Source organism: Saccopteryx bilineata, chromosome 3, assembly GCF_036850765.1.
Source record: "Saccopteryx bilineata isolate mSacBil1 chromosome 3, mSacBil1_pri_phased_curated, whole genome shotgun sequence".
Classification (NCBI taxonomy): Eukaryota; Metazoa; Chordata; class Mammalia; order Chiroptera; family Emballonuridae; genus Saccopteryx; species Saccopteryx bilineata.
The window spans coordinates 47361362-47384650 of NC_089492.1; the positions used below are offsets into that span (position 1 = coordinate 47361362).

Here is a 23289-nt window from a genome sequence, read left to right on the forward strand (position 1 = left end):
TCTACATGCTTCACAGTCTTCTTGACAGTCTGCAGTCTAGGTCCTGGAGTAGCCAGAGGGAACTGAGAAGCACATATTGATGACGAGTGTAGAAATGTTGAGTAAAGGTACTAAAGCCCAACTGATGTGGAAGTCGAGTGCTGTGGGGGCAGTGCAGGGTGTGTGTGTGTGTGTGTGTGCACATGCACACAGCAGGACAGGTACTAGTGTGCAGTACCATAAAGTTGGCATGGTGAAGGCCTGTTTCACTGTCCCAGAAACCAGTTGTGGTGCTGTGCCTGAGAGGCTATGAAATGAGATGGCCTCTCTGCCTTTTATGGTGCTGACAATCACTTGTATAATTTTTAAAGACCCAGGGTGATAATGATGTATAGTCAAAAGCACCCATTTACAATGCTGTTGTCATGGGCAGGATTAATGGGTCTGTGGTCTGCAAAGCTGCCTGGAGCACATCTCAATCTGTAGGGTGTGGGCCTCGCCCTATCTTAAGCATTTTCTCCCATTACCCTTTGACCACACATCTCTACATGCCAGCCATATGAGATTTCTATTATTTCTAGAATAGACTTTGTTTTTTTAAGTGAAATAAATTAAGTATACAAAATGGTAAAGAATAGTTAATATATACCCTTAAATGTACAAAGACAGAAATAAAACATTACAGGGAGACTCCAGGCCCTTTCTACCATCTTTATCCATGTTCTTTTTTTCTGGCGAGGGTCACCCCATTACAGATCAAGTTTCTTAACCAAATCCTGTTCCACTATCAAGTGGTCAGCCCACTTATCCCCTTCTCTATCAAGTATCTGACAAAGCTGTGACTTTGTGAGGGGAGTCCCATAGGTTAATTCATGTAGGAAAAGTATTTCTAAAAGAATTAAAAGGCATAGAAATTGTGTTGTTGTTTAATTTATTTGGGCAGAAGAATATTTCAAACTCTTCAATTTCTTGGGTTTTCTTCTTTTCTTGTTCACTGCCCCGACCTCTGGAAGTGATCTCTCAAGAAGGAAGTTACTTTATATGCTCATGTCTAGAAGCATAATAGATATTTGTATAATTGAAATGATAATTTAAAAACACCCATTTTCTGATTTTGCTATTTACAAGAGCAGAAACATGCTCTGTGCTGCAATTCAGTGTGGGGGCCCCAGAGCTCATGTTTAGTCGGGAGTGTGGCACTTACTGCCAACTTGTTGTCTAGGTGGTTCGTTCTCTTTCCCTCGCTCTCTCTCTGCTTCTTTACCACTTCTCCCTTTCCCCTTCCCTCCTTTCCCTCTTTCTCAATCTCTTACTGAGTAAAGGAAAATCACTCTCTTCCAACAAAGTTCTGCAAGCTATTTTTGGTACATAAAGGAAGATGGCTGATATGCCTGTACTTCATTTGAGGTTAGGAATCTATGATTTAAATATACTTGTATCATTGTTTCAAAGGAGAACATTTAGAAGGGGAATAAGCTATCTGTACTCAGTTATTTCTCCTACAAAAGTATTATTCAGTTAACTATGAAATAAAACATTTGGTTCATGATGAGAGTATATTGTGCATTTTGTCTAGAATAGTAAGTGATCATATTTAATTCTGTGTAGACTTGAAGTGACTCCAGCTTTTTTTAAACTCTTGCGTGGCTTTTACCCTCTTGACTATTAAGCCAAGGATACTGTGAGCTAGATGTTCTGTCCGTGCCTACTGCGTTCTTCATCAAACGCTGGATCTTGAGCTCTCAGTTGAAGTTGACTTGAAGAGCCACTGTCCTTATGTTAGCCTAATCTGGGTCAAATGCTCTCAAAAGAATCCTGGGTTTGTTTGATGCAGAGTTATGATTTTTGTTTGCTTGCTTTTTGCTTTAAAAAAAAATTAACACTTTATTTTATAGAAGAGAGATAGAGGGAGGGAGGGAAAGAGAGAAAAATGGCAGGGAGGAGCAGGAAGCATCAACTCCCATATGTGCCTTGCCCAGGCAAGCCCAGGGTTTCAAACCGGCGACCTTAGTGTTCCAGGTCAACACTTTATCCACTGTGCCACCACAGGTCAGGTGCCTGTTTTTTGTTTGGTTTTTTAAATTGAGGTATAATTTACCTATAACATTATATAAGTTTCAGGTATCCAACATAAGTATTGATATTTGTATATATAATAAAATGATCACCACAATAAGTCTAGTTAACATCTGCCAAACAGTATTATTAATCTTACAACTTCAAAGAAAGTTTTATTTTTCTTGCATATAAGATATAGAACTTACTTCTGTATAAGAGACTTAACTCTACTAGAAGTTTAGGCCTGCAATGTTTAATGCTCAGTTTCTCATCAGTTCACAAATAGAGTTCTTATTCAGAAAATGTCCCAATGTTCATTTGATTTTTTTCAATTGTAACAAATTTTACAGACTATATTTTGAATTTGTAAATTTTGAATTTCTAAAATTTGAATTTCTAAAACCATGTTTCCTAGGAAGTCTTTTCACTGTCATTTCTGTTAAAGTATGTCTCATAATCCAAACACATTTTTAAAATGCAGCTTTATCTTTAATACACTTATTTTTCTCTGAGTTTGTGATCAGATCTTGTCTTGGATTTATAAATACTGCAGCCTCAAATAGTTTCCAGGCCTTCTCTGCATGCACATAGGCAGGTAGCCATCTTTATTTTTAATTTTTTATTATTGAAATATATTTGACATATAACATTGTATATCTTTAATGTGTACAAAATGTTAATTTGATATATTTCTATATTATAATATGATTGCCATTGTAGCGATGATTAACACCTCTCTCACATTATATATTATTTCTTTTTTGTGTTGGGAATAATTAATTTCTAGTCTCTTGGCAAGTTTGATGATTGTAATGCATTATTGTTGTTCATATTCCCTATACTGTGCATGCACACTCTTATCTCTAGAACTTACTACTCATTGCTAGTTTGTATCCTTAAACAACATCTGTCCTGTCCCCCATCCCTCAGCTCCTGGTACTCAAGATTTTACTCTTTGTTTTTACGCATTTAGCTCTTTGAGATTCCACACATAAGTGATATAATACAGTATTTTTCCTTTCTCTGTCTGACTTATTTCACTTAGCATAATGTGCTCCATTCATGTTGTCCCAAATGGTAGGATTGGACAGTCTTTACTGTGTGGTAGGCGCCCTTCTTATACATGTACCATCAGGGCAGACCCTCCTGCATTTCTCCTCATTGGCTCTCACGGCAGGTCTATGGCTTGTATCCCTGGTATATGTCTATGCTGTGTACAGAAGTAGGAGTTCATAATGTTTGGGCATAGTACCAACATAACTTGTTCTCTTCTGCCAGAGAACCTGGATTAGATAAAGCCATAAATATAAGTGCATATTTCTGGAAGCGTCAAGCTTCTTTTGGGATATTGAGCTTTATAACAAGCCATGGACAAATGCACTCTATTCCTGCGCTTGCCAGAGGTAGCTTCTTTATATACCAGGATCACATCATTAAAAAGGATAGAAGCCTCCCCATCTACCGTGAGTCTCCTTATCCTAAGAGGCAAACACTGTTGTTAAAAATTTTCAAGAGATTATATAAATGTATATGAAAATCTATCCCCTGTCCTTTGTATTTTTATTTTAAAATTTTAAAAAATTTATATTTATTGATTTTAGTGAGAGAGGAAGGGGGGGGAGAAAGAGAGGAACATCAATCTGTTCCTGTATGTGCCCAGACTGGGATTTGAACTGGCAATTTCAGTGCGTCAGGATGATGCCTTAACCCAGTGGTAGTCAACCTGGTCCCTACCGCCCACCAGTGGACATTCCGGCTTTCATGGTGGGCAGTAGCGGAGCAACCAAAGTATAAATAAAAAGATAGATTTAACTATAGTAAGTTGTTTTATAAAGATTTATTCTGCCAAACTTAGCGAAAATCCGACATAAATTACTTGGTAATTATTATTATATGCTTTAACTTGCTGTAACTCTGCTTTATAAATTTTATAACGTAAAGTTACTTCTCTACTTTATAAATCACCATTACTGTGGAACCGGTGGGCGATTAGAAAATTTTACTACTAACAGAGATACAAAAGTGGACGGTAGGTATAAAAAGGTTGACTACCCCTGCCTTAACCAATTGAGCTATGCAGCCAGGGTATCCCCACCCTTTTTAGACAGTATACTTAACACATAGGTTTATTCTCTTAAGAATATGCTAGTGTTTCCAAACCTTTTTGTGGTGACTAGGGAAAGGAAGTCTTCTGCTTTTTATGTCTGTGGTACTGTGTTCTGGAGTATGACAATACACTCAACCAATTAGCCATTCCCCTGTCGGTGGACTTACCAGTTGTTTCTCTTTTACTTGTGAAACAAAGTTTCTGTTATGCACATATTATTGCATATGAAACTGCATGTTTTCCAAGTTCTATTCCTCTTTTCATTTTAAAGCTACTTTTGTTTGTGTACTCAGTTTCTAGAAGTAGTCGTTTGTTCTCCTAGAATCTGCATTTCTGTCTACTTCCATTTTAAGAGTCTTAAATATTATTTAATCTAAACATTAAATAAATTGACTTGTATTCACTCTGGACTATTAGTTATGCTGCTATTTCATTTCTGTATAAACTAATGTGGATGATCTATCTTATTAACCTTTATTCTAAAGACTTTGTTCTACCGGGCAAGGAGAGATGAAGAGATGATAAAAATGAGTGAAAAGTTAAGGCGGGACATACAGGTTTGATTGTGAGTAAAAAATAACTATTTGTCTAGCTTCTTGTGTGTGCTGCATAAAAGGCTGAGTGATATGAAACAGAATATATTATTTATTTATTTTTTAGCAAGAGAGATAGGGACAGACAGGCAAGAAGGAAGAGAGATGAGAAGCATCAGTTCTTTATTGCTGCACCTTAGTTGTTCATTGATTGCTTTCTTATATGTGCCTTGACTGTGGGGCTCCAGCAGAGCAAATGACCCTTTGTTGTTCAAGCCAGTGACCTTTGGGTCATGTCTATAATACTACGCTCAAGCCAGTGACCCTGAGCTCAAGCCAGATGAGCCCATGCTCAAGCCGATGACCTTGGGGATTTGAACCTGGGTCCTCAGCATCCTTGTCTGACGCTCTATTCATTGCGCCACTGCCTGGTCAGGCAAGAATATATGTATGCTCTAAACACACACACACACACACACACACACACACACACACACACACACACACTTCTTGATACCATGGGGAAAGTGCAGTGCACTTAGTAAAGGTGTACAAGCCAGAGCAAGACAAGGATATTATCAGATGGAATGGGTACAGAGGATCTTGAAGCAGATTGTGAGATGGGAGTGAGTGACCAGAAAGGTCTTGTGAAGCATGGCCCTTCAAGTCTAGGGTGTGTCTGACTGACAGAGCAGCTGGCCAAAAGCCTGAAGCTAATACTAGAAAGCTGAGCTGTCTAAATAAGTGATAGTATGGTGGTGTTAGTGGCTATGTTAGACCTTGATTTTTGAGTTTAACTGAGAAAGAATTCAGAGGCAGGAACTCCAGCACAAGAAGTTATTTAGCTTTTTGAAAGAAGGTCACAAAGGTTGAACAAGTGAGCCAACAGGGATGCATGGACTCAGGAAACAAGTTACGTGGCAAAAGAAGGGTTTGGAGCATAGGAGAAAGAACATAAAAGGTATTCACCCTAGTAAAGAAGTAGGGGTACAGCATGGCATGCTCTAGAGAGAAAGTGTGTCTTCTGGGTTCCTTGCCTTAAGGGTTTTTTATCTGTTTTCTTAAGGTGGGGAAGTTTGGGGAAATTCTCAGGGGAGGGTCTTAATATTTCACTAAGAAATCAGCTTTCAACTGTGTCCTTTCGCGGTCATGGTGTCTACTGATTGCTTGATGCTAAGGTTAGGGGGTCACTAATCATTTCATCTTGTCCTGATGTCAGCCATGGGGTCTGGTTTTACTGCTTTTTTGGAACTGGGACTGAAACACAACCGAGGCCTAGATGTTATCTCTAGTTTAAGCTAAACTCTGTCTTTGTGGTCAGTAGACTCAAGGCTTTGTTCCTTATTGCCCTGAGGGCTTAATGCTTAGGGAGTGGTTGTGCAGGGGAGGAGGCAGGTGAGGAAGTATGCTGGACCAGGCCAGTTTGAATCAGCTCTCTGTCAGTTTTCCCACTCCACTTGCCAAGGAATTTTCCTTAGTTTCACTATCCTGCTTCAGTGTGGAACTGAGTGATGGGGTTTAAAGTATGAGTGTGGGGCCCAGGGAACAGCTGAGTGTTGGCCATGAGTGCTGAGTTGAGGAGTTCTGATGTTGTTGACTGGAATAAGGAGCTGCTCTAGTCCCTAAATGGAGAACATTAGTGCATTGCTGGGAGTTTACTGGTTGGCCTGTGCAGGATGGGACCAGTGCGAGTGTGAGCAGAAAGAGAAGAAAGTGGCAGGGAGCTCAGGTGAGGACACCAGTTATTTCTAATTATCCTGTTCCAGACACAAAGTATACTTGAGAATGAAGAGAATGGTGAACTAAGATTTATTGATTTAGTTCAGTTTGATGTCAAAGAGAATATAGAGATAAAAATAAAATAATCATGCTAAGGCTGGTTGCCTGGTAATCTTAGAAGGGGGTATTTCTGAAGGCGAATGTTATTAGTTTAGTTGTATCATGTGAAGTTGAGTGAGACATTCAGATACAAATGTATTTTAGTCATTTGTATAGAGGAGTAGATTAAAAAGGGCTGGAGGCATAGATTTGAGAGTAGTCTATAGTTTTGTTTGGTTTTTTTTTGTTTTGTTTTTTTGGTTTTTTGGGTTTTTTTTCCGCTTATTGCAATGCCAGGGTTGAAAAATAAAATTCCTATATAGAGAAAACCCAAGTATCCTATTTGTAACTAATGGCATAACATTCCTCTTTGATGCTAAGTACTATTTTGATGTCAAGTTTTTGTGTTTTCTTTATAAATTGTGGTAGATAGAATTCTAAATTTACCCCCAACATCCTCACTCCCAGCTGTATCCTGCATAATCTTAAACTGCGACTGTGATGGAGATTACTCCTATGATTAGGTTTTGTTACATAGCACAGTGGACTTTCAGAAGACAGTTGATCCTCAATAGGCCTGTACTAATCCCATGAGCCCTTTAAATCTATTTCTGGGGTCAGAGCCTGAGGAAGTCAGAGTTGGAACAGTAGAGGCATTTATATGGTGTTGCTGGTCTGAACTTGGAAGGGGCACAGGGCAAGGAATGTGGGGCATGCAGGAGCACATGGTGGACCCTGGCCAGTAGCCCCCAAGGAAATGAAGACTTCAGCTATAAAACTTTCAAGAGCTGAATTCTGCCAGTGAGAAGAATGAGCTTAGAGTCAGATTTTTCTTCAGAACCTCCAGAGACCTAAGATCAGTGAACACCTTGATTTTAGCTGTGTGATGCCCTGAGCAGAGGACTCAGTTAAAATGTTCTATGCTTGCCTACACAGCTATGAGAGCTATCAAATGAGTGTGGGGGTAAGCCACTGAATTTGTGGTAACTTGTCATAAGCAGTAGAAAATGAATACAAAGTTGTGAACAGCAAGCGGTTGAAGAGTACAGTAGTGAACATCATTATATAAACACAGACATTTAAGCCTGTGGGAATATGAAAATACAAGGAAGTTAAATAGCTGGCAAGAAACTCTATTGTTGGCCTCCTGGTGTGTCCTAGTTTACTCACAGGTTCATTGTCATTGCCAAAAGCCCACTCCTTCTGGGAGCCTTCTTTGAGGGGTTTGGCTGGGTCTGCCTTTGTTTCTTATATGCCCACAACAGTTAGTTCTTACTGCTTTTATGGCACTTAGTGTACTGTGTTGTAACAGATTATTCCCTGTCCATAGTAGCCTGAGTTTTACTTCATGCTGTAGCAGCAGCATTTAGCAGAGTACTTGGTATTCAGCAAGTATTTGTTCAGTGAATGAAAGTAAGGATTTATTAAATGCTAGTTGGAGGAAAAAAGGCGGCTCAAGAAAAACATGTATGCAATAATCAGTTTCCTGTTTAAGGGTGGTAAAGGTCTGTTCTGTGAATATTTGTAAGCATCGGGAAAAGAATTCTGGGATTGATAAAAATTAAAAAGATAGATAAAGTAAGTTGGATCTTAAATTCCAATTGAGTTTCTAATGTCATCAGATGGAGGGAATTGAAACATCTTCTACCAGAGGTTCCTTAATCCTTATTAAGAAAGTTGTATTAAACTAAAAATGATAGATAGCTTGGGCTATTTCACGTAATGCCAAAGAACTGGTTGGTAATGTGTTCTCTGTAACTAGTATACATTTCATGAGTGAGTAGAAATAAACAAACTTTAGAAGTTAACCATTTATTACATAGAAACTCAAAGCTTATTGGAGGATGGATTTGTATATGAGGAAGAAATTGCAGAACATCATAAATGAAGAGAAACTTGACCAGGGTTCCATAGGGTATAGGTAGGTAGATGTGAGAGTGTTTTCCTCTTTTCATTTCAGTTGATACCATCATCAGATACTTTCCAAAAAATATTTCTGCAAGGAATAGAGAAGTAGAGAAGCAGTTCTTAACAGAAAGACAGTTATAATATAGACATGATTTGACTTCTGTGTGTGAACTTTATCCCAATCTCTTTATCCCAGTAAAGAGAAGTTATTGGCAAAGTTTCAGATTTATAATTAATGCTAACCTGAATATACTACTGAATGTTTTAAGTAATTTTGAGACTACAAGTAGTTTATTCAGTATTTTCTTTAGTTCTTAAGACACCTAATTCTCCCTCTTGACTTCCTCTTCATCTTAGAAACTGCAATTTCCTTTGTAGGAACAACTTCCTGCTGCATGCTACTCTCTTTGGCCACTTCTGTCTTGGATGCCCTGTGTTTTTACCTAAAGCTACAAATGCATTGCAACACTAGGCCATTTCATCATGTTAAGAATTGAGAAAGTCTAGCAGGAAATCACAAATTGCCTGTTCCAAACACAAGCCTTGTGTATCTTGGTTGCTGTGTCACGACAGGCAGTTGGTGTTCTTAATGGCAGTTATGAAGAGGACACTTTCTTGTAGGTATATATTTGAGTCTAATTATGTGGAAAACAAAGTACATGTGAAAAAAATGTTTTCACCGTCATCTAAAAAGATTCTAGTATCTAGTGATGTTTTCCCTTATGGTCATATTAAGTTCATTAATTTCCAACTATTTATAAAAATGTTTTGTGTTCTGTCCCCCCTACCCTCTTTTCCCCCACTGGGCCCATTGTATAAGAATCAGTTCCTATGGAAAGAAATCTGCTTCGTTTTTATCTTTCATTTTCTCCTGTGTTCTGCACTCCAGGTCTGTTATGTACTGTTAATTTCATCTTTTCTGTGCAAGAGCTGATATGATTATTATCTCCTGAAAAGATGGTTTTCTAGACATAATAATAGATCAGAACAGAAGTGGTTAACCTATCAAGTCATTATTGTAGAAATTTTGTTGTGGTCTGCAGGAGGGCCTTTTATGTGTATGACATCTCATGCAGACAGAAATCTGTCTTTTCCTTCCAAAGCAGAGAGATAATTTTTAGTTTCCTCCTTTATTAACTTCAGTAGTTGTGCAAAATTTATTTCCCCTTTTTTACTGTTTAGATGGAACAGTTGCCCCTAGAGCTGCTAACATATGAAGGAAAGGTTGGGGGGGAAATTATTTTTCTGCTATTGTTATTTGAAGATCAGATAAAGAGAAATTTTAAGTTAGTGATGCGGTTAGAATTTATTTCATGCTCTTTCTTACAGTAAATTTTTCTATGCCAGTCTATATTCTTAGAGCCATGCATTCATAAACCAAGTGAGGTTTTCAAATAGTGCACAGTTTCAAGGAACGGATAGACATGTATACAAATAGTTGTAGTACATAGAAATTCAATAATAGGAATGGATACAGTATGTGCTAGTCACAAGAAGAAAAGCCCTCTTCAGCATATATGCTAAAGCAAGTATAGGAAAACAATAAGTGGTAGAATCCAGTTAGTGGATATGTGGGTGCTTACTAAAAATTCACTCATAATAGAATGTTGGGTGTGGAAAGAAAGGCTTTATAAATGTAGGATGTTTTAATCAAGTCTTCAACACAATATAAGTTTGCCAAGTAGGCAAGAAGAAGGAAGGGATTTTTACAAAAAGAAATAGTGTGTACAAAGAAAAAGGAAAAAAGAAAAAACAACATTCTAGTGAAAATTCAGTAATTTGGTATAGCTGAATTAGGCTCTTTTAATGGAATGACAATCAGAACTAAAATTAGAGAAGTAAGATCATAAAAGCCTTGAGTGTTAAACTGTTTGCCTTTTATGTATGCTTGCAAAAGATAGGATAATTCTTCTCCCATATTTAACAAAACAAAACATCTTTTTTTTTTTTTTTTTTTTTTTTTTTTTTTTACTGCACTTAACTCTGCAGCTTCTGCCTTATTCCCTAGACTGTGTGAGGCAAAATTCCTCAAGACACATCTTTCAGTTTTCTGTCTCTGATGTCTCTTCTCTATCTCTAGTCCAACTTCTGCCACTGCCCTCCCAAGGGTGCTGTTTCCCAAGGCCAGCAGTGACCTCTGTGTAGACTCTCCATCCTCATTCCACACGGCTTGTCAGCAGCACTGGCACTACCTACTATTTCTTTCTCCTTAAAATCAATAATCATATTTTTTTAAAGGGAAAAGTATGAAGATCATGCTGCTTCTAAGGACTGTTTGTGTTTTAGTTGTAGACATGTATGTCTTGCCAGGTAAAATGTGTGGTGTGATCAAAGAAATTATATTTGACAGCATATGGGTTCAGATGGGCCAGGTTGGAATCCCAGCTGTCATTACTTCATACGTGGGAGCATATCACTTAATTTTTTGGGCCTTCTCTATAAAATGAGTATAAAAATACTCTGTCTTATAGAGCTATAGTAACAATTGAAAGGAATCATGAAAACAAAGGATCTGGTACTCAGTACCTTGCTTAAAAAATAGGGAGAACTACAAAAAAAAAAAAAAAAAAGAAAAGAAAGAGCCTGACCAGGCGGTGGCACAGTGGATAGAGCGTCGGACTGGGATGCAGAGGACCCAGGTTCGAGACCCCGAGGTTGCCAGCTTGAGTGCAGGCTCATCTGGTTTGAGCAAGGCTCACTATCTTTTTTTTTTTTTTTTTGTATTTCTCTGAAGTTGGAAACGGGGAGGTAGTCAGACAGACTGCCGCATGCGCCCGACCGGGATCCACCCGGCATACCCACCAGGGGGGATGCTCTGCCCATCTGGGGCATCGCTCAGTTGCAACCAGAGCCATCCTAGCGCCTGAGGCAGAGGCCATAGAGCCACCCCCAGCACCCGGGCTAACTTTGCTCCAATAGAGCCTTGGCTGCGGGAGGGGAAGAGAGAGACAGAGAGGAAGGAGAGGGGGAGGGGTGGAGAAGCGGATGGGTGCTTCTCCTGTGTGCCCTGGCCGGGAATCGAACCCCGGACTCCTGCACGCCAGGCCGACGCTCTACTGAAGGCTCACTATCTTGAGCCTAAAGTCACTGGCTTGAGCAAGGGGTCACTCGGTCTGCTGTACTCCCTGGTCAAGGCACATATGAGAAAGCAATCAGTGAGCAACTAAGGTGCAGGAACGAAAAACTAATGATTGATGCTTCTCATCTTTCCCTTCCTGTCTCTCCCTATCAATCCCTCTCTTTGTCTCTCTCTGTTCTGTCACACACACAGACACACACACACACACACACACAAGAGCCCTGTTGTGCTTTTTATACTCTTGATTTAATCCTTATGATGACTTTGTAATTAGCTACTATTTTTATTCTTTTCTACTTTGAGACATTGAGGCTTAAGAGTGGTTTAAAAACTTGTTCAGGTTATACCACTTGTAAATGTTAAAGCTACAATTTAAACTATGTAGCTGTTTCTGAGTCAAGTGCTAGTTCTATTTCTGCTGCATCAATACGAAGATGTCTTGTTCACCTTGTATTTCCAATATTGCTTAGAACATTTTTCTGTATGTATGTGGCAGTGAATTGAAATTTTCTTTTAACTGAATTTGTGTCAAAGTGAGTAATTTTTGTGCCAGGAACAATAGTCTTTTATATGATATCGAATTTGAAAGTTTTAACACAATGTTTAGAATTCTTAGGGGTTAGACTCTATGCTAGGTACAAAGGAAATGGAAAGGAAGAGGTACAGGGCTAGAATCAGAGTAAGGGTCTTCAAGAACTTTTTCCGTAGTTACTAAGCTAGTGATCTAATTGTGGAAAATAGAAATAAACATGAAAATATTCAGATCACTGGTAAGGAATGTATTCCTGATTGGTATTATAAAACTGGATTAAAAATCTACAGTTCAGAGAAATAGTATTTCAAATAGTGCTGCTACATTTATAGGTAAATGAAGATGATCACAAACTTCTTATTGCTTATTAAAAATCATATTTGTCAAAAATTATGTAGACTAACCCCTAAATTGCCAGTTTTTTTTTTTCAAAGACATGAAAACTCTTATTTGGGGTACTTTAAACATTTTTAATTCAAGAAAAATTTCACCCTATATAATGCTTGGAAAAAACTGAACATGATTAATTAGACTAATTTTAATAATTTGAAGGGGGAATGCAAACATTTGAGAGTTCCAGGTTTATAATTTGGTGGTAATCTAATTGAGATTTTTCTGTTTTAAGAAAATAGTTAATGCTTTTTATTATGTAGGCTTAGCAAGTAAGTGCTCTATCCAGATCTGAAATAAGTCAATCATTTTATTGATATGCAAATTAGGAAGGATTTCAGTGATATTACTATTGTTTAAAATTTCTACTGAAGTTACATTAATATTTGATTATATTGAAATGTATTCTGACTTCAGTTTTCTCTTTTTAAATTCTAAATTAAAAAAAGGAAGTAAAAGAATGATCTTCAAATATTAATAAATGTCCAGGTTTATAGGTGTAGACAAAATAAATTGTAGAAAATGCTTACCCCTCAGCTTTACTTTTGAATTGCTGCTATCCACTGTAATAATCACGTGGGGTTTTTTTTTGTTGTTTTTTTTTTAATAAAAACTGAGCTGCTCTTGACATGTTATCTATTCTTTTAGGTTAATTTGTTTTACTCATTCTAGGTGTGGTGCTGGTTTCTACTGAACCATCTTCTTTCTGTTCTTCATCTGGGAAATTTCAAACATACGTAAAATTAGAGCAGATGTGAAGAAAGTCAGTTAAAAGGTATTTCAGAAGAAGAGAAGATAGATAAACCTGACATTTCTCTAATGTGAAGTTAAAATAGCATAATAGAAACCAGTTCTGTTAAAACATTTAACCTTACTTTACTTTATATAAAGTCTCAATTTTCCATATAAACTTCCAAAATGAAGACTATTCAAAAGCAATGAAACATGTTACCTAGAAATAACAATTAAATATGTTGATTGATTTCTGAGAGAAGAGAGAGTCAGAGAGAGAAAAGAGGAGTGGAGGAGCAGGAAGCATCAACTCATACTAGTTATTTCTTGTATATGCCTTGAACAGGCAAGCACAGTTGTGAACCTGTGACCTCATCATTCCAGGTCGACTCTGTATCCACTGCACTACCACAGGTCAGGCTAGAAATAACTATTAAAATAGAAGTCCCATTTTGGATATATTTCCAACTTGATTGGCTATTTAGCCTTGTTTATGTAGTTTTGAAGTCTAAATAGCTATCTAGTTTGACTTTTGTTTTTCTTCATTTTATGTTTGTCCAGAAAAAAAAATGACATCATGTTTGTCTCTACTCAGCCATTTTGTAACAGTTCAGTCTTAGGTGCCATGCCCATTTTTAGCTGAGTTGTAATCTTCTGATTTGTTCTGGACAACCTGACTTGGTGTTATACCTAATTTAGTCAAGGAGACAAAGGCTTTTGTTTCGAGAAAGGCCATTTAAGAAATAGACAGTGTTAAATTTTAATAGATGAAATCAGGTAGATTTTTCACCAAAGCTGGCAGACAGTTCTCAAGGCATGTGATTTTATTTTGTTTTGTCTAATTCAGAAATTTTATTGCTTTATTTTTTTCTTTCTTTTTTGGTTTTGGTAAAATAAACCAAGAGATAATAATTATTAAGGAAACAATTTTCTTTTAAGCAGAGCCTTTAAGTAAGTAAATAGCTCAGAATGATTTACATTCTCTAGCTATTCCAAGTCTCCTGTTCTGTTTTTTTTTTTTTTTTTTTCCGGGATAGTTGTAATTAAGTCAGTAAGTTGTGGATGATGAAGGAAGGAATTTGTATAGATTTGGGGCCCTTACAACTATTTTTAAGAACCTAACACAGCCCTGGCCAGCTGGCTTAGGTGGTAGAGTGTCGGCCCAGGTTTGATTCCTGGCCAGGGTACACAGGACAAGTGCCCATCTGCTTCTCCACCTTTCCCCCTCTCCTTCCTCTCTCTCTCTTCCCCTCCTGCAGCCAAAGCTCCATGGGAGCAAAGTTGACCCAGGTGCTGAGGATGACTCCGTGGCCTCTGCCTCAGGCGCTAGAATGGCTCTGGTTGCAACGGAGCAATACCACAGATAGGCAGAGCATTGCCCCCTAGTGGGCATGCCGGTTGGATCCTGGTCAGGTGCATGTGGGAGTCTGTTTCTCTGCTTCCCCTCTTCTCACTTCAGAAAAATACAAAAAGAAAGAAAGGAAGGGAGGGAGGGAGGGAGGAAAGGGGAAAGGGAAAGAGGAAGGGAAAGGGAAAGGGAAAGGGAAAGGGAAAGGGAAAGGGAAGAAAGAAAAGAAAGAACCTAACACAGTAGGAACGCTTTTCAGTCTGACTTTATTCAAAGTTATGTATTATTTGGATACTTAAAGATTCATGTTAATACTGGTTTAATGTTTCCAAGAGGTTTGTATGAATCCTGGGAAATCTGTTATCTTAAACAATCTTAAGGTAGGATCCTTTATAAGAAAAAGCTTGTTTCAAATTTTCTATCATTAATTTTGGGGGGGGTAATTTTGTTAGGCATACTTTGAGATATTTGGTGAGTAATGCTGAATTCACTTATAAAAAAGTTAAATATTTTAAACTTTGTAAGAACCAGTTGCAGGAAGATATATGGATATTTGACAGGAAAAAGATGATCTGTTGCTGGCTTTGAAGATGGATGATGGATGATGATGGAAGAGTAATGTGAGCTGAGAATAGCCCACAGTTGACTGCCAGCAAGAAAGCAGGGACCTTAATCTTCTGGTGAAGATGGCAGAGTGGGTAAACACTGTGCTTGTCTTCTCCTACGACTACATCAAAATTACTAGTAAATTATAGAACAGCCCTCATTGAGAAACATCCGAAGACTAGCTGAACAGAAGTTCTGTAACTAAAGGTATAAAGAAGAAGCCACAGTGACACTGGTAGAAGTAGACACATGGAAGAGGCAGGTGCCTCACCCACAGTATGGTAGTTAAGAATGGGAAGGGGTGCCTTGTTTGTTACAGAAGTGACCCTGAAGGAGTAAGGGTTTCCAGCCCCATAAGGCTCCCCAGTCAGTAATACCAGTGTTGTGTACACAGCTGGCTATGAAAATCTTCAGAGATTTTGTCTGAATGAGACATTGGTTGGCTTTAGACCAAGCTGTTCCTCTAGTCTAGAGCAGTGGTAGTCAACGTGGTCCCTACCGCCTACTAGTGGGCATTCCAGCTTTCATGGTGGGCAGTAGCGGAGTAACTAATGTATAAATAAAAAGATAGATTTAACTATAGTAAGTTGTTTTATAAAGATTTATTCTGCCAAACTTAGCATTAATCTGACATAAAGTACTTGGTAAGTAATTATTATTATATGCTTTAACTTGCTGTAACTCTACTTTATAAATTTTATAAAGTAAAGTTACTTTCCTACTTTATAAATCACCATTACTGTGGAACTGGTGGGCGGTTAGAGAATTTTACTACTAACAGATACAAAAGTGGGCGGTAGGTATAATAAGGTTGACTACCCCTGCTCTAGAGGGACCCAGGCTCCAACTTGTTTGCTTAAAAACTTACTCTCGGCCCTGGCCGGTTGGCTCAGTGGTAGAGCGTCAGCCTTGTATGCGGGGGACCCGGGTTCGATTCCCGGCCAGGGCACATAGGAGAATCGCCCATTTGCTTCTCCACCCCCCCCCTTCCTCTCTGTCTCTCTCTTCCCCTCCCACAGCCGAGGCTCCATTGGAGCAAGGATGGCCTGGGCGCTGGGGATGGCTCCTTGGCCTCTGCCCCAGGCGCTAGAGTGGTTCTGGTCATGGCAGAGTGACGCCCCGGAGGGGCAGAGCATCGCCCCCTGGTGGGCAGAGCATCGCCCCTGGTGGGCGTGCCGGGTGGATCCCGGTCGGGCGCATGCGGGAGTCTGTCCGACTGTCTCTCCCCGTTTCCAGCTTCAGAAAAATACAAAAAAAAAAAAAAAACTTACTCTCTCTGGGCTCCGTTGCAGGGGTACCTGCTTGAAAAATCCCAGGACATATGGGGAGGAACTGAATTGACTAGTCTCAAAATGAGAGCTGAGAGTGTCAGGAGTCAAATGCCTCCATCTGGGGACAGAAACACTGACAGGTGCGGTTATGCCTTTGTTGTACCCTTTCCCTACCCAGTCAGCAGGTTCAGGGAGGAGCCATTTCTAAGCTCTCTACTAACTTAATACTATTTATTCAGCTTGCCTTGGTTATTTCCTAAGACCCCTCCCCACCCAACTTGCAAGCCAAAACAAGCCACTTCCAGCACCTTTTCCACATAAGCGGCTATCTTAGCTCATGTTGAGGACTTTCCAAAAGTCTCTCAAAACTCTACAAACCCCAGACGAGCTGCATTTGGCCATGGAATGCCCTGTACCTCTTGCTAGATGACAGCCAAGCTCAGCACAAGCAGCAGCTGGCGTCACTTTGCATTGTAACTCCTACCAGGTGACCTCAAGCCTGCCATAAGCTGAGGCCAGTGGTGGATTTGAATGTAACTTCAACTAAAAATCTGAAAGCTGGCACAAGTAGCGACTGGTGTCTGTTCACATGGTGGTGCCCATCAAAGTGTTGCAAATCTGGCACTAGTGGCACACAGTCTCAGCTCATAGCATAACCTTTCCCAAACAGCTCCAAGCTCGGCACAAGTGTCAACCAATTGCAGATCACTTGGAACTCCTACATGGTGGCCCCAAACTGAGAACAGACAGTGGCTAACCTTGGCCTGACCTGTAGTTCCTCCCAACTGATTTCAGAACTGACACACCTTGTGGCCAGCTTCATGCCACACCACAACACCATGCAACCTGCTCCACAAATGACACAACCAAAGGATGGATTCAGCTAGCACCACAGCCACACTAAAGCAACTTGCCCTTTGTAGGGTAAGCTGTTGCGCTACAGCTTCTCCACTGTAGTCACAGCCAGCCCTCACAGCCAGTCAGCCTGAGGATCAGTCACACCCAGTGACATGCAAAAACAGTCAAGGCTTAACTATAACAGGAGGGCACACACAGCCCACACAAGGGAAACCTTTGGAGCACCCAGCTCAGGTAAACAAGGAGACTGTCAATGGACCCTACAGAACACCTACTACTTAAGGTCACTCTGCCAAGGCTAGAAGACATAGCAGATCTACCTAATACATAGAAACAAATACAGGGAGGCAGCCAAAAGGAGGAGGCAATAAAAACATGAAAGAACAGGACAAAGCACCATTAGAAGAACTAAATGAAATGGAAGCAAGCAATCTACCAGACACAGAGTTCAAAACACAGGTTGTAAATATGCTCAATGCATTTAGGGGAAGAGTAGATGAACTCAGGGAAAACTTACACAAAGAGATAGAAGCCATAAAAAAGAACCAGTCAGAAATAAAGATTGCAATGACTAAAATGAAGAATACGTTAGAAGGAATCAAAATCAGATAAAACAGGGGATCCAATCAATTATCTGGAAGATAAGATAGCATAAAACACCTAATCAGAATAGGAAAAATATTCGTTTTAAATGAGACTAGTTTAGGGATCTGTGGCACAATATCAGGCATACTAGCATTCACTTCATAGGGGCACAAGAAGGAGAATAGAGAGCAAGGGCTGAAATCCTATTTGAAATAATAATGACTGAAAGCTTTCCTAAACTGGTGATGGAAATAGCCTTACAAATTCATAAGAGCTGTTATATCAGCACAAACTTTGTAGGCAAGAATAAATTGGCACAAAATGTCTAAAGTAATGAAAAACAAAGACACATAGCCAACATTATTCTAAAAAGCAAGTGATAATTTAGAATTGAAAGAGAAATGGAGCTTCGCAGCCACTAAAATGCTAAAGGAGTTCATTATTACTAAACCAGTATTATAAGAAATGTTAATGGGACTTCCTTAGTTAGAAAATAAAAAGATAAAAAATGTAATAAGAAAATATGAGAAAGAAAAAAACCTCACTGACAAAGCCAAACACAGTAAAAGCAGCGGATAGATCAACTATAAAGCTAGCACAAAAGTTAAAGAGAAAAATTACAGTAGTAAATTAGGGATACCCCCCCACACACACACACAAAAGTTAAAAAAAATTGACAAAAAACACATGGAAGTGGTGAGTAAAAACTGTGTGTCTTAGAATGTGCTTGAACTAAAGTAGCCATCAATGTAAAATAGACTGTTATGAACATTGCTTTCTATGTGTGTAGCACATAGTAATTACAAACCAAAACTTACAAAAGCTAGACATAAAGAGAAAGGAATTCAAATACAGCACTGTAGAAAGTCATCAACATCCAAGAGAATAAGAAAAACAAAGAAGAACTGCAAAAACAATTAGAAAACAATAACAACAATAACAATATACCTAGGAATAATAATTTCTATGTGAATGGATTAAATGATCAAATCAAAAGATTTAGGGTAGCTGAATGGATAAGAAAATACGACCCATTATATGCTCTCTACAGGAGACCCCCTTTAATCAATGAAACGCACAGGCTGAAAGTAAAGGGGTGGAAAAAGATATTCCATGCAAATATAAACAAACAAACTAAAAACCCTGGGGTTGCAATACTTACAGACAAAACAGACTTCAAAACAAAGGGGCTCTGGCCTGACCTGTGGTGGCGCAGTGGATAAAGCGTCGACCTGGAAATGCTGAGGTCGCTGGTTCAAAACCCTGGGCTTGCCTGGTTAAGGCACATATGGGAGTTGATGCTTCCAGCTCCTCCCTCCTTCTCTCTCTCTGTCTCTCTCTTCTCTCTTTCTCTGTCACTCTCCCTCTCTCTCTCCTCTCTAAAATGAATAAATAAAAAAAAAATAAAAAAAAACAAAACAAAAAAAGGGGCTCTAACAAGACAAAGAAAAGCATTTCATAATCATAAAGGGATCATCAGTCCATCAAGAGGATATAATTTGTAAACATCTACTCATCCAACATAGGAGTATCTAAATATTTATATATAAAGCAAATATCAATGGATGTATATTAGAAGAGATTGACAGAAAACCACTCATGATTGGGGACTTTAACATCTTATTGACATCAGTGGATAGTTCAGACAGAAAACCAACAGGGAAACAGTGGCCTATATTGACACATTATACCCGATGGATTTCATTGGTATTATTTAGAGCATTTCTTTAATCCTCAAACCAGCAAAACATTGCTTTCTATGTGTGTAGCACATGCATTCTTTTCAAGTGCACATGGCATATTTTCTAGAATGGACCACATGTTAGGCCAAAAATCAGGACTCAATAAAAATTTTAAGAACGAAATTATATAAACATGTTTTCTGATCATGGTTGTATGAAACTAGAAATAAATTACAAGAAGAAAACTGAAAAACATAATACATGGAGGCAGATTTTACCAAATAGTGAATATTTTAACAATTGGATCTAGGAAGAAATAAAAAATACCATGAGGCAAATGAAATGAAAATAAAAACACATCAACCCAAAGTCTATGGGACACAGACAAAACAGTTCTAGCAGAGAAATATATAGTATATAGTACACAGGCTTGCCTTTGAAAACAAGAAAAATCTCAAATAAACAATCTAACAATATACCTAAGTGACCTAGAAAAAGAATAAAAGCCCAAAGTGAATAGAAGGAAGGAAACAGTAAATACTATAGCACAAATAAACAAAATAGAGTGAAAAAATGGAAATGATTAATGTAACCAAGAGCTGGTTCTTTGAAGACAAAACAAAACACAACTGTTAAACCTTTCACCCATCTCATCAAGAAAATAAGAGAAAGGTCCAAAATAAATAAAATTAGAAATGAAAATTAAGTGACAACTGACACCACAGAATCCCAAAGGATTATAAGGAAATACTACAGACAATTATAAGCGAACAAATCACACAACCTGGAAGAAATAGATAAATTCCTAGAAGCATAGAATCTTCCAAAAAGAATGAGGAAGAAACAGTAAATCTAAACAGACTAACAACTACTATCAAAACGAAATAGTAATCAACTCCCAAAAAACAAATAATGCTTTGAACCGTATGGTTTCACAGGTGAATTTTACCAAACATTCAAAGAAGAATTAATACTTATCTTTTTCAAACAATTTCAAAAAATTGAAGAGTAGAGAAGGCTTTCAACACATTTTATGAAGTCAGTATTACCCAGTTTTCAAAACCAGACAAAGACATAATAAAAAAAGATGAACATAGATGCAAAATCCTCAACAAAGTATTTGCAAATCAAATTCAGCAATAATACATTAAAAAGATCATACATCATGATCAAGTGGGATTTATTCCTTTGGTGCAAGTTTGGTTCATTATCTACAAAGCAGTTAACATGATACACCACATAAACAAATTGAAAGATAAAAGTCATATCATCATATCAATAGATTCAGATAAGACATTTGATAAAATTCAACATCCATTTATGATAAAAGCTCTCTGCAAAGTGGGAATTAAGGGAGTATACTTCAATACAATAAAGGGCATATTTGACAGACCCACAGGTAACATCATAATCAGCAGTGGAAAGCTGAAAGCTTTTTCTTTTAAATCAGGAACATGACAAGGATGTCCAGTTTTACCACTTTTATGCAACATAATATTGGAAGTTGTAGACACAGTGATAAGAAAAAAACCTATGAATTGGAAAGGAAGAAGTAAAACTGTCATTATTTGCATATGACATAGTATTATATACAGAGAATATAAAGGTTCCACCAAACACTATTAGAACTGATAAATGAATTCATTAAGTAGCATCATATAAAATTAATATTTAGAAACCGTGTGTTTTTATGTACCAATAACAAACTATCAGAGAAATTGAGAAAACAATCCCATTTATAATTGCATCAAGAAAATAAAATAGCAAGTAATACATTTAAACAAGGTTGTAAAACTCCTTACTCAGAAAAGTATAAGACATTAAAGAAATAAATTGAAGATACAAATAAATTGAAGGCTATACTGTGCTCGTGGATGGGAAAAATTAATGTTGTTAAAATGTCCATACTACCCAAAGCAATCTACAGATTCAATACAATCCCTATCGAAACACCAATGCCATTTTTTTCTCAAATTAGAATAATCCTAAAATTTATATGGGACCACAAAAGACCCTGAGTACCCAAAGCAATTGAGGAAGAAGATAAAGTTTGAGGTATCATGTTACTTGAAGTCAAACTGTACTACAAAGCTATATTAAGTAAAACAGTATGGTACTGGCATAAAAGACCCATAGATCAATGTAAAAGAATAAAATGCCCGGAACTAAACCCAAACATATATGGTTAATTAATCTATGACAAAGGAGGCAAATATATGCTCTGAGGTAGAGGTAATATATGCTCTGGGGTAAAAACAGTGTCACTACTATATGGTGTTGGGAAGTTGGATAGATAAGTGGATAAGAATGAAACTGGGTCATTTTCTTACACCAGATATGAAAATAAACTTAAAATTTATTAGAGACTTAGATGTAAGATCCAAATTCATAAAATTCCTAGAAACAAATGTAAATATAGGTCTACCGGAAAGTTCTGTTAGTTTTTGGAATAAAACAAAATACAAATTTTTTTTACCGTCAATAAACTTTATTAAATAATATATTTCCACACCAATCCTATCTTCCGAATATGGTCCAAAATGGTTTGCTGAACTGAATTAAGCCTTTCTGCGATCTCTGATGTTGTCAGAAAAGGATCTTGCTCCAACATGGTCTTAACAATATCGTCATCTATCAAAGATGGTCGCCCAGAACGTGGCTTATCAGAAAGGTTGAAGTCACCTGTTTTGAATTTTTCGAACCATCTTCTGCATGTCCTATCAAAAACTGTACCTTCACCAAACACTTTCAATAAATTTCTATTGATACATGCTTCTGTAGCATTTCTTCCTTGTTGAAATTTGTATACAATACAGTGGCGTAAATGAACTTTATCAGTAGCCATGGGTACACTATCACTTCACACATAAGACTAACGTGAATCAACTTTGTTTTAGTTAATTTGCTACATCAGTATGTATACATTAAGTGATTAAAAATAGAGAGGCACACATGTGCCAAATAAACATGTGCTTACGTGTTGAAACTTGAGATAGAAACAGACAGAACTTTCCGGTAGACCTTATAATAAACCCTTTGACATCACTGTTAGTGCCTTTTTTTGGCAAGGGAAACAAAAAAATAAATGGGACTACATCAAGCTAAAGCTTTTGCACAACAAAAGAATCAGAACAAAAGGAAAAATAGCCTACTAATCAAGAGAGGATATCTGATAAGTGGTTAATATCCAAAAAATGTATGGACCTCATAAAACTAAATGGCATAAAATCAACAATTCAATTTAAAAATGTGCAGAGGGCCTGAATAAACACTGCTCCAAATGGGACATGCCGATGACCAATAGACATATGAATAAGTGCTTGATGTCACTAATCATCAGATATGCAAATTAAAACTTCAATGACATATCATTTCACCCTTGTCAGATTGAGTATCATAAATAAATCAACAAACAAGTGTTTTATGAGGATGTGGAGAAAAAGGAACCCTCATGCATTGTTAGAAGGTTGGGTTACAATTTGGTTCAGCCAGTATGAAAATAAGTATAGAAAGTCCTCAAAACACTTAAAAATAGAACTCCCTATGACTTAGCAATTCCACTTCTGGGAAATTATCTGAAGAAATCCAGAAAACAAATTTGAAGAGATAGATGCACCTTTATGTTTGCAATATTATTTACAATAGCCAAAATATGAAAGCAACCTTAGTGTCCATGAATAAATGAATGGATAAGTAAAACATGGTATATATATAAGATGGAATCTTAGCCATAAGAAAGAATAAAATCTTGCCATTTGCAACACCATGGATGAATCTAGAGGGTGTTATGCTAAATAAAGTAA

At 37.7% G+C, this 23289-nt stretch overlaps 1 protein-coding gene and 1 non-coding gene across 3 annotated transcripts in view; both read left to right on the top strand.

The window, feature by feature from the left end:
• Positions 1 to 23289, top strand: part of SPIDR (scaffold protein involved in DNA repair) — a 451079-nt gene that overhangs the window by 139185 nt on the left and 288605 nt on the right. The window lies entirely within an intron of this gene.
• TRNAT-UGU (transfer RNA threonine (anticodon UGU)) lies at positions 15964 to 16039 on the top strand. The gene has a single exon. It is a non-coding gene; the product is annotated as a tRNA-Thr (tRNA).